The sequence below is a fragment of the Rhinopithecus bieti genome, unplaced genomic scaffold (assembly GCF_001698545.2).
Source record: "Rhinopithecus bieti isolate Rb0 unplaced genomic scaffold, ASM169854v2 scaffold_26813, whole genome shotgun sequence".
Lineage (NCBI taxonomy): Eukaryota > Metazoa > Chordata > Mammalia > Primates > Cercopithecidae > Rhinopithecus > Rhinopithecus bieti.
Window position 1 is genome coordinate 749,229 of NW_016812144.1, and position 12,541 is coordinate 761,769.

Sequence of the window (12,541 nt, forward strand, 5' to 3'; positions counted from 1 at the left end):
CAAGCAATCCATACTCCTCAGCCTCCCACAGTGTTGGGATTATAAGTGTGAGCCACCACGACCGGCCAGACAATACATTTTTTTCAACCCCAGAAACAAGGTCCAGCCTGGGTCAGGTGTCGTCCATGGACCGGCAATGGGGGCCGAGGGCTTCGAGTGCTATCACTGGCTCAGGGTGGGTCAGGTGACCAACTCTACTCAAGCAACAGTGGCCAGGGGAGGGGCAGGTGACCAGACTGTATGAGAAGATAGCACTTCCCATTTAATCTCACAGATAGAGGGCTGGGGTCAGGAGGAGGCCCGAAGCATTGAGTGCCAACTTAGTGCTACCAGGACAGACAGGGTGCTGTGCAAATAAACAGTAACAAGCAGTCCTTGCCGCAGCGGCTCAAAAGCTGCTAGAGCATAAGCAGGCCATCACCACAGAACGGAAAACTGCTCCGCACACGGGTGTGCACAGGAAGGGGAGAAGAGCAGCATTCAAGATTTGAAGGCAGGCTGGGCGTGGTGGCTCATGCCTGTAATCCCAGCACTTAGGGAAGCTGAAGCTGGCCCATCACCTGAGGTCAGAAGTTTTAGACCAACCTGGCCAACATGGTGAAACCCCAGCTCAATTAAAAATACAAAAATTAGCCAGCCGTGGTGGCCCCCACCAGCTACTCGAGAGACTGAGGCAGAAGAATCGCTTGAACCTGGGAGGCAGAGGTTGCAGTCAGCTGAGATCACACCACTGTACTTTAGGCTGGACAACACAGTGACACTCTGTCTCAAAAACAAACACAAAACAAAACAACAACATAAAAGACCTGAGGCCGGGCACGGTGACTCACGCCTGTCATCCCAGAACTTTGAGAGGCCGAGGCGGGCGGATTACTGAGATCGGGAGTTTGAGACCAGCCTGACCAACATGGAGAAACCCCGTCTCTACTAAAAATACAAAATTAGCCAGGCATGGTGGCGCACACCTAGGAGGCTGAGGCAGGAGTATTGCTTGAACCCAGGAGGCAGAGGTTGCGGTGAGCAGAGATCGCGCCATTGCACTCCAGCCTGGGCAACAAGAGGGAAACTCTGTCTCAAAAAAAGAAGACTTAAAGGCAGCCCTGATTAGAGCTAAGGATGGGGTAGGGCCTCACCAAAAACTCTTTCCCTCCAGTGCCACATGGATCTGCTTAACGTTGGAGTCTTGCTTAGGATTATTCCCTCAGGGTTGACCCTGGAAGCACAGAAGACACAGCCAAGCTGCTTTCTAAAGATCAGTGCCTGCAAAATAGTACAGTTTCCATTTCCCTGCATACTCACCAGCACAGAGTATTATTAGTCCAAAAATGTTTATGTTACTTCAAAGTTGAAAACTTAGTTGAAAAATGTTATTTGCCTGTTTCCCACATTAGTAGTGATGTTTTCCCATGTGCTTTTCATGTAAATTAGAATAGTGTTTTATTTGCACTACTTACCAACACAACTTCTCTTTGTGCCTTTTTTTCAAAAACACCCATGGATCTTAAGGGCCGGGCGCAGTGGCTCACGCCTGTAATCCCAGTACTCTGGGAGGCCAAGGTGAGCGGATCACGAGGTCAGGAGATCGAGACCATCCTGGCTAACATGGTGAAACCCCATCTCTACTAAAAAATACAAAAAATTAGCTGGGCGTGGTGGCAGGTGCCTGTAGTCCCAGCCACTCGGGAGGCTGAGGCAGGAGAATGGTGTGAACCTAGGAGGCAGAGCTTGCAGTGAGCCGAGATCACGCCACTGCACTCAAGAAAGAAAAAAACACTCATGGATCTTACTCTTAGCAATCTCTTGGATTTATTAATTTAAATGAATTGGACTGTTGTAATGTTTAAGTGATTCTTAAAAGTTTTTACCTTGCCGGGTGCCGTGGCTCATGCCTGTAATCCTAACACTTTGGGAGGCCAAAGTGAATGGACCACCTGAGGTCAGGAGTTTGAGACCAGCCTGGCCAACATGGTGAAACCCCGTCTATATTAAAAATACAAAAATTAGGTCCAGGCACGGAGGCTCACGCCTGCAATCCCAGCACTTTGGGAAGCCAAGGCGGATCATGAGGTCAAGAGATCGAGACCATCCTGGCCAACATGGTGAAACCCTGTCTCTACTAAAAATGCAAAAATTAGCTGGGCGTGGTGGTGCATGCCTGTAGTCCCAGCTACTCAGGAGGTTGAGGCAGAAGAATCACTTGAACTAGGGAGTTGGAGGTTGCAGTGAGCCGAGATCATGCCACGGCACTCCAGCCTGGCGACAGAGTGAGACTTTGTCTCAAAAATTAATTAATTAATTAATTAATTAAAATACAGAAATTAGCTGGGTATGGTAGCAAGTGCCTGTAATCCCAGCTACTTGGGAGGCTGAGGTGGGAGAATTGCTTGAACCCAAGAGGCAGAGGTTGCAGTGAGCTAAGATCACGCCACTGCATCTCGGGGGAAAATAAAAAAAGTTTTTACCTTCAAAATTTTCCAACCCAACAAAAAATTGCAAGAATTGTACATTAAACATCCTATATGTGTCACCTAGATTTGTTTTCAGCATTTTCTGGCCTTTACTTTATCGGTTTCTATACAGTGATTTTTTTTTTTTTTATGAACTGTTTGAGGGTAAGTTGCAGACTCTTCGCCCCTAAATCTCCAAAGAACAAAGACATTCTCCTATGAAACCACAGTACTGTGATCAAAATCAGGAAGTTTACCACTGATACAATGGTGTTAGCTAATGTACAGTCTGTATTCAAATTTCCCTGATTGATCTGATAATATCCTTCACGGTGCATTTTCTCCTCAGATCCAGGATCATATGCTGTCTTTAGCAGGCTTTGATCTGGAACACTCCTTGGTCTGTCTTTGTCCTTCAGGAGAGACACTGACATTTTTGGAGAGCATGAGCAGGGTATTTTGTAGACAGCCCCTCAGGTGGGTTTGTCTAAGGCCACCTCCTGACTCACTGCAGGCTCTGCAAGAATGTCACCTGCGTGCTGCTCTGTCCCCAGTGCCTGTGGTACCATGTCACGGGGAGCTATGATTGCTGGTGAACAGCAGGCATCTCCTCTGCAAAGGCATGTGGGATTTTGCTATTTTCTTTGCTCCGAATGACCACTGCTGATGTGTTGTTCTTATTGATTTGTCAGACTCGTGAGGCGTTTAAAGCCCTTCTCAGGAGGGCAGCTCAGATGCAGCTGGGTCTCAGCGAGCGTCCAAGGCTGACGGCGGGGCAAGCTGTCATCCCAGCCCTGGCTGCTTGGTCGATGCGTCCTTGTTAATGCTGACATCCTTGCCTCCCTCCTGACGCCAGGCGGGGGAGAGACTCTATGTGCTCTGAGATTGAAGGGGAAAATCACCTATGAGTGAGTGAGTCAACAGCCCAGCTGCAACAGACTCCCTGAATTCATGTCAGACCCAAGGAGATAACCCAAAAGGAGCCCCTCGGGGAAGGCTGGGGAGCTCAGAGCTGCTGCAGATATACTCCCAGCTACACCTTCCCAGTCCCTGCCTCTTCATCTGTAATAGGAAGTGCCTGGCTTAGATGCTGTTCAAGTGTCTTGATGAGGGCAGTTGGCATCTGAATGGGACAGTTCTTTGTGTGCGAGTGATCTCGCAAAGTGCAGGATGTTAAGCATCCTCGGCCCTCACCCCCAACCCAAAACACCCACAACCATTTCCACGTGGCTCCAAGGAGGGTATTGTGGCCCCCAGCTGAGAACGGCTAGGCGATGACTAATAAACTCCACTACTGTGTATGGAAGACATCTTATGTACCGGCCTTGTGCCAAGCATTATCCCATTTCTACTTCGTAACAATCCATATCACAGATAAGAAAAGTGAGGCCCAGAAAGCTTAAGCAGCAGCCAGGTAGGGTTGGAGCCAAGACGCCAGTCCCAGCCAGCCCAATTCTGTGGCCCATCCCGTTCACCTGTGCACTCATGGAGGTGATGCCACACGTGGGCTGTGACCCCAGGTTCCTGAGTCAAGCCTGAGTGAGAGGTTGATATTGTCCACCCTTCCTCTGTCACCATGGGTGGAGCATGCTGCCCTATGCCATTGACATTTGGTTTGCCTCGGCTCACAGAATGAGAATGGACAGGACATGAATGTGCTTGTGCGATTTGCTTTGGCTTCTTGTGCTCCGGTGACATACCACAAGAAGCATATACCCTGAGTGACGACTGCTGCTCCTTTAGCCTGGCGCCCAGAACAAGTACATGTGGGGGAGACTGAGCCCTGCCCAGGCTTACTGGCCTGTGGACTGAAGCAGCTGCCCAACCCAGCCCAGCTGGATTAGATCAGTCAATCCACACTCAACCTGCAGACCCATGTGCGTGAGCTTACATACTTATTGCCATAAGCCACCGCATTTGTGAAAGTTTGTTACGCAGCATTACTGCAGCAATAGCTGACTGATACAAATGTCCTGGGTCCCAGGACTGGCTTGACCACTTACTGCCAGGGCTTGGGCAGGTGGTTTTGCCTGAGTAGATCTTTTGTTTCCGCACTGGTATAATGGTACAGTAATAGTACTGACCTGTCTGTTATGAGGATTGAAGGTGATCACGCTCTCAGAGTACCTGGTACATAGAAAGTATTTAGTAAATGTTAGGTATTCATTGCTACCGTCAGCACCGCTATTGCTATTATTGTTAACTGTGCCCCCTTGGGATCCAGTAGGGAGCCCTCACCTCTACTTTCAACGATTCTGACAGTCTGGAGTTAATGAATGGGAGGGGACTTAGCCCTTCATGGGGGTGGCCTCAGAGCACCTTGCCCTGGTCCCACAGGTGCCCCCTGCCCCTGACTCACACTCGCCAGGGCCCATTCACCCTCAACGAGCATCTAGAATGGACTGCTTGGCACCAGATGACCAAGTGCCTCACAGGGAGGCCTGGATGGGGCCCAAAGTCCACAGGAAAGCCAAAGCCAGCCTTGCCTCTCCTGACAGGTTCACCCTCCTTCAGCCCAGGATTTATTATGTAACCAACACTTTTAGCAACAAGCCGGAGCCCGGCAGCAGGGCCCATCCCCTAGTTTGAGAGTGTGAGCGTGTTTGCGTCTGTGTGTCTTTCAGTGTGTATGTGTCTGTCTGTCTGCTTTATTGTGTATGTTGCTGTATGGATCTGTGTGTCTCTTGCAGCGTGTATGTCTGTTTCAGCATGAGTGTGTTTCAGCATCTGTGTATGCGTGTCTGTTTTTCAGTGTGTATGTAAATGAGTGTGGCTGTGTTTCAGTGTGAGGACAGTTGTGTTTTGCCATCTTGGACAAGCTGATCACGAACACCTGACCTCAGGTGATCCACCCGCCTCGGCCTCCCGAAGTGCTGGGATTATAGTGAGCCACTGCGCCCGGCCCTTCATTCTTTTTTAAGGTCGACTAACATTCCACTGTAGGTACACACCATCTTTTATTTATCCATTCATCAGTTGATGGACATGCGGGTTGTTTCCATTTCGTACTATTGTGAATAATGCTGCTGTGAACATTTCATGTACAAGGTTTTTACAGACGTGTGTTTTCATTTCTCTTGGGCATTCTCTAGGAATGACATTGCTGAGTCACATGGTTACTCTGTGCTTAACCTTCTGAGGAACTTTCAGACTGTTTCCAAAGTGGCTACACCACTTAACATTCCCACCAGCAATGCACGAAGGTTCCAACTGCTCCACATCCTGCCTTTGGTTTTGTTTGTTTGGTTTTGGCTTTCACTCTTTGATTATAGCCATCCTCAAAGATGTGAAGTCTTATTGTGGTTTGATTTGCATTTCCCTTATGGCTAATGATGTTGAGAGTTTTTCCCCGTGCTATTGGCCATCTGCGTATCTTCTTTGGAGAAATGTCTGCTCAGATGCTTTGCCATTTTAATTGGGTCATTTGCCTTTTATTACCGAATTCCAAGATGAAGCGGGACTACTCATCAGGAGGGGTTTAAAATGGAATGCCGGAAATCACGGCTTCTCAAGGTTGTCTCCTGTCTCTGGGGGAGACCCAGTCTTTGTGTCCCAGAGGCAACCCCACTGCGAGTCCCTCCAGCCTTTCATCCCATAGTCCCACTCCACTCCATCTCTAGGGAAAAACGTCATTCCATCTCCCTAGAAAGTCGCTTCCAGGCAACCCCAAGACCTTTCCTTTACAGAATCAAGCGCTCTTTAAAGTGTTTTTCTAGGCAAGATCTGCTCTTATTCCAAACATCCGCTGCTGTTGCCTTGTACATATGCGGGAATAGCTAAAGTCAGCTCCTTGGAAATGGAACTACATGCTTTTTCTTCCAGTCACTACACAAAATGACTTCTACTTTTCCACTTCCTAGTCAGACTTCTCCTTCAGACTCTGAACTCTATCCACCCGCTGGACTCCTCCGAGGGGGTCTTCCAGGCACCTCACCCCATCTCCTCCTACTCCTTCCCCTCCACTCCCTATTTCTTGACCCCAGCCCTTCCCCACCCTAGGTCCCAGTCACCCTAACCAGACACCCAGGCACCACTCAGACCCCTCCCTCTTGCTCCCTGTCACGGCTAATCAGTCATCGACTCCCATAATTATTCCTCTGAAATAGCACTGCTCAGGTTTCATCAGCTGGCACCCGGACAATCGAGACAGCTGGCTTTCCCAAGCTTAAATCCTTTCCAAAGCACCCTCCACCCAGGAGCAAGTGTCTCTCCTGCTCAAAACCCTGCAGTGACTCCTTACTGCCCAGACCAAAATCCCATCTTCCCACGCTGGTGGTATGAGACCCTTCCATGAATCAGTTCTTTCATTTACTGATTCATACTGTGGAACAGAAGACAGGACTTTGAGACAAGCCAAGCAGGTGACCAGTGGTACAGTAGGGGCCTGTGGGGGACAATGGAAGCTGAGAGGAGGGGACCAAATCCAGCAGAAGGTGGTCACCCAGTACCCACCCCAACTCCAGCCATTTAAATTATCTCCAGTTCCCAGAATGCACCACGCTCCTTCCTGTCTGAGGAACTCTGCAAACCCACTGAAAACTCTTCTCCTGTCGCCCTTTTGGCAAACTCCTTCGAGCCTTCACGACCCGGTTGAACTGTCTTGTCCTCTGGAAAGCCTCCCCCCAATGCAGAATTGATTCTGTCAGTCCTGCCTTTGAGCCCCCACAGCCTAGCAGAGACCTCATTACAATGTTGATCTCATCCAGTTATTGTTTTTTTGGTTTTGTTTGTTTGTTTGTTTGAGACAGAGTCTTGCTCTGTCACCCAGGCTGGAGTGCAATTGCATGATCTTGGCTCACTGCAACCTCTGTCTCCTGGGTTCAAACGATTCACCTGCCTCAGCCTCCCGAGTAGGTGGGATTACAGGCATGCACTACCACATCTGGCTAATTTTTGTATTTTTAGTAGAGATTGGGTTTCACAATGTTGACCAGGCTGGTCTCAAACTCCTGATCTCAAGTGATCTGTCTGCCTCGGCCTCCCAAAGTGCTAGGATTACAGGTGTGAGCCACCACACTTGGCTCATTCAGTTGTTTTAACTATGATGATTTTTATGGAAAATGAAATGCCATGTTGGTTTTACTTTCTGCTGGTACAGACACACCAGGGAACCACAAGTGCCTCTCCCCCAACTCCCTGCACCTCCCACCTCCACCAAGGAGGAAGCAATGTTTCCCATCCAAGCCTTTGGCATATGCTAACTCTGGTTCTCAAGCAGGGCTGATTTTTTTTTTTTTCTTTTGAGAAGGAGTCTCACCCTGTCCCCAGGCTGGAGTGCAATGGTGTGATCTTGGCTCACTGCAACCTCTGCCTCCTGGGTTCAAGCGATTCTCCTGCCTCAGCCTCCCGAGTAGCTGGGATTACAGGCGCCCGCCACCACGCCCGGCTAATTTTTTGTATCTTTAGTAGAGATGGGGTTTCACTATGTTGACCAGGCTGGTCTCGAACTCCTGACCCTGTGATCTGCCCACCTCGGCCTCCCAAAGTGCTGGGATTACAGGTGTGAGCCACCATGTGGGGCTGATTTTGGCGTGCACGCACACACACACACACACACACACACACACCCTAGGGACATTCATCAAAGTCTGGACACACTTTTGATTGTCACAGCTAGGTGGGGGTGGGAGTGCTATGCACATCTAGTGGGTAGAGGCCAAGGAAGCTGCTAAAAGTCTAGGATGTGCAGGACAGCCCTCACAACCAACAATTATCCAACCCAAAACAGAACAGTGCTAAGGTTGAGAAACTGTCTAATCTCTAGGTAGAAATACAGTTGTGTGTGTGTGTTTCAGCATTACAGGGCATTCCCAGGCCTAGGTGGGCTCTGGAGATGGCCCATGCTCAGGTTTTTATGCCGGGAAGGTGCAGGTGCATGGAGGACATTGGCCAGTTGGGCTGTGAGGAGGAGCTGTAGCCAGGGGCTTGCAGAGATGAGCAAGGGAGCCCTGGGTCTGGCTGAATTCCTGGATGGATCATGGGGCCTGTGGGCCCCTCAAGGGGAGGAGACCTACCCTCCCTTGAAGCCAAGCTGGGAGATGGTGGTGCCTTCCAGGAGAGTAAGTGGGCACCTCGCTGCCTTCCACCTCTGAAGGGCCAGATGGTGCCCAGGATATCCATGTTTTGGCATCTTCCTGGGCACATGTGGAGACTCTGTTTCCCAAGGCCCTTTGCGGGTAGGTGTGGCCACATGACAGGTTCCAGCCAATGGAGTGTGATAGGAAGTAATGTCACCACTCCAGGCCTGGCCATGGAATTCTCACACCACCTGGGCTCTCTCCCCAGTAGTATCCTAGCTGAGCCAGAGGACGCTTAAGGTCTACAGGGCAGCAGAGCCACAGACAGAAGGCACCTAGGCACTTGAGTGACTATGCAGCCTCCCCGGCCTGCCCTCACATCTGGTTGGACTGTGACATGAAATAGATGTGAAATAGATCTTCATCATGTAGAGCCCCGGGACTTCTGGGTTTACTTGTTACAGCAACTAAGTTTATTTAACTAATACTGGTGGGTCAGCATGAACGTCCAAGGTGAAAGACAAAATTCCCCTTCATTTGTTCGGGGCTGTTCAAGTCCTAAGATCCAGGGCTGATTCTGAATTATTTCATCCTCCTTGCCCACCCCATTCTCCATTAGACTCTTTTGTAGTTTTTGCCACGATTGGCAAGTGGGGCCTTGAGTAGGGCTTAATTTGATCCTTAAAAGTAAAGGGATTTCTTCCACCCTGAGAGTTGTGTGATAGTTTGTACCAGTTACAAAATTTGTGTTATTTTTCTTGATGGATGTGAGCCCCTTGAGGGGAGTGCCTGGGCCTGATTTGCGGATGTCACAAAGGTCCAGCAGTAGGCTGGGTAGGCAGCAATCTTGAGGAACTGTTTGTGGAAATCTCTGAGCATGTGATGTCCCTGATTGGCCAGCTCATTCTGCCTTTATCAGTTTTGGTTTGGTTTTTTTTTTGAGATCCGGGTCTCACTCTGTTGCCCAGGTTGGAATACAGTGGTGCACTCACAGCTCACTGTAGCCTTCACCTCCTAGGCTCAAGCACTTCCCCCAACTCATCTGGGACTACAGCATGTACCACCATGCCTGGCTAATATTCTTATATTTTTGTAGAGATGGGGGGGCCTCGCTATGATGCCCAGGCTGGTCTCGAACTCCTGAGCTCAAGTGATCTGACCACCTTGGCCTCCCAAAGTGATGGAATTACAGGCATGAGCCACCGCACCCTGTCTTCCTTTGTTTGTGTTGATTAGGAATACATTCACTTGCAAAAAAAAAAAAAGAAAGAAAAAAAAACCCAGAAAATCCAATCAACAGACTTAAATAGGTGTTTTGTTGTGTGTGTGGTTTTTTTGTTTGTTTTTTCATGGAACACAAGCTAGAAGCAGGCAGTTGCTAGCATGAGGGAACTTGACTCTGCCATCTCTATATTCATCTTTTTGTTCTCATGCTTTGGCCTCATAGGCACAAGATGACTGCCATAGCTCTAATCATCACACTGGGGTTCCAGGCAAGCAAAGGTGAGTGAAATGTCTAGGGCCATGCTAACTGTATCTGTCTCTTTGTCAGGGCAGCAAAAGCTTTTCCAGAAATCCCCCCAGCAGACTTCCACTTTAAGAATGATTGGCCTGAGTTGGGTCAAACGGCTAGTACAAGAGCCTGGAAGTCAAAATAGTCATAATTGGCTTAGAACACTAATTCACAAATTAATCTTTTTATTTTATTTTATTTTAAGCACAAAGGGAATAGGTATTAGGAAAGCAACCAATAGTGTCTGCCTTGACTTCCAGTCCTGTATCTGGGGCTTCTGCCAAAAGTCCTTTCTCTTTGGGCCAAGAGGGCCACCTCAGGCCCGTCTTCTCAAGGCTGCCACACCTGGTTTTCCCCATACCCGAGACTACGTGAGGATAAAACAGCAGAGGAGCCACGGGTCTGCTGCCCACCCTCCCACCTTGCCTGCTGCCCTGTCCTGGTGCTTCTCAGGAAGCCTTCGGGGTACCCACCACACCCCGTTCCCATGACCTTTCCCAGTAGATACCACTCAGTCACTCTGATGAAGCTAGACTGTCCCCAAGAGATGGAAAGTGAGTCACTCTCCCAGCAGAGGCACAGGGTCAGTGTGTTCTGCAGAATAAACACAGTATTCCTAGTTACTCTCATCTGAGAAGCTGCCACATCTCCCTAAACCCCTGGCCTTCCCACATGATCTGAAAATAATCATTGATACTCGTATATAGAATCCAGAATTCCAACGAAATTGAATTAAAAATAGCCAGAGGAAGAAGGACGTGCTCCAGGCAGATGACGTTTAGCCAAATATGGGAAGAAAGGATGAGCCTGGGGCCTGGGGACACGGCAATAGTAGCCAACGTGTGCCAAGTGCCTACTGTGTGGCAGGCACTGAAAGGAGTGCCTACTGTGCGGCAGGTACTGAATGGAGTGCCTGGCAGGCATTATATTACAGGTCCTTCAAGTCAGCCAGAGGAGGGGAGCACTGTTCCCACTCTCATTCTGCAGAGAGTGAAACAGGCTCAGAGGGATAATGCCTAGAGCAGCACCCAGAACGTAAGCTCTGGTCAGATAGGGTTTGTTTCTCAATTTAGTCATTTTCTAGGTTAATGTTTTTAGGTCTCAGTTTCCTCATCTATAAAACGGGAAAGATAGTAGCAGCTACTTCATAGACTCATTGGGAAAACACTCTATGAGTCATATATGTAAAGTACTCAAAACCAGATCTGGCACGAAATAAGCCCTGGATGTATGTATGCAAATATGATACCCATTTTACAGATGAGGGAATGAAAAATTGCAGGTAACTATGAATTTGCCCAAGGTCACAAAACCAGTAAAGGGTACAGCTGGCCGGGTGCGGTGGCTCATGCCTGTAATCCCAGCACTTTGGGAGGCCGAGGCAGGTGGATCACCTGAGGTCAGGAGTTTGAGACCAGCCTGGCCAACATAGTGAAACCCTGTCTCTACTAATAAAAAAATTAGCCAGGCATGGTGGTACACAACTGTAATCCCAGCTACTCAGGAGGCTGAGGCAGGAGAATTGCTTGAACCCAAGAGGCTGATGTTGCAGTGAGCCGAGATGGTGCTCCAGTCTGGGCGACAAGAGTGAAACTCCGTCTCAAAACAAAACAAAACAAAACAAAACAAAGGTAGAGCTGGGGCTCAAAGCCAGGTCCCTCTAACACCAGCATCCACACTCTAAACCACCCACCGGTCAGCCTGACCCCAGGAGGCACAGGCCACTGGGTTAATGGGCAGGAGAACAGGTTCTGTACACACCACGCAGTGCAGTGGATCCCCTTGAGTACCACAGGCAAAGCCAACAATGAGAGCTGTTTCCCTTGCCCCGAGTGCCCTGTCTCTCACCTTGACCTGTCAACATACCACCCATTCTTGAGGGCTGGGAGAGAAGCCCTCACCCCTGACTTCTGGGTGGTGGAGTCCTGGCTGCAGAGCCCTCCTATGGCCCCGTTCATCAGTCTTGGGAACTCATAACGTTGAGGAGAACAAGCACAGCCTTTGAGAATGTGCACACCACCCCCACCCTGTACAGGTCCAGAAACATCTCACAGGCAAGCAGCCTAGGTCTGTCTGTAGCAAACCAGGAGCAGGCAGAGATGCAGATGGCACTGAGTTAAGGTGTCCAGCTACTAACATCACAGACAGAAAAGCCTCCCGTTGGACAAACATAGTATTGCCTAAAACTAATAGAACCTGAATCTGAGTAAGAACTAGACTCAATCAGCAAATTGCAGAAAGTACAGGAGACAGAGGAGCATATGAACCACCACCACAGAGGTGCGACCAGCACAAATCCAGACTGCCAGACCTTCCAGGGAGACTAGCTGGCTTCCTCAGCAAATAAATGGCAATGAATCAACGAGAAAGGAATCAGGAGCCTGTAGACTAAATGAGACACATCAATATCAATCAGTTACCACAATGCTGGGCCTTATCTGGATCCCAATTCAATTATATGTATTACATATTATATACGTGTCTGTATATATACTATGTATACACACATGTGCCAATTGGAAAAATGTGATTCTCCAGTGAGCTACTGGATAAACTTAAAGAAC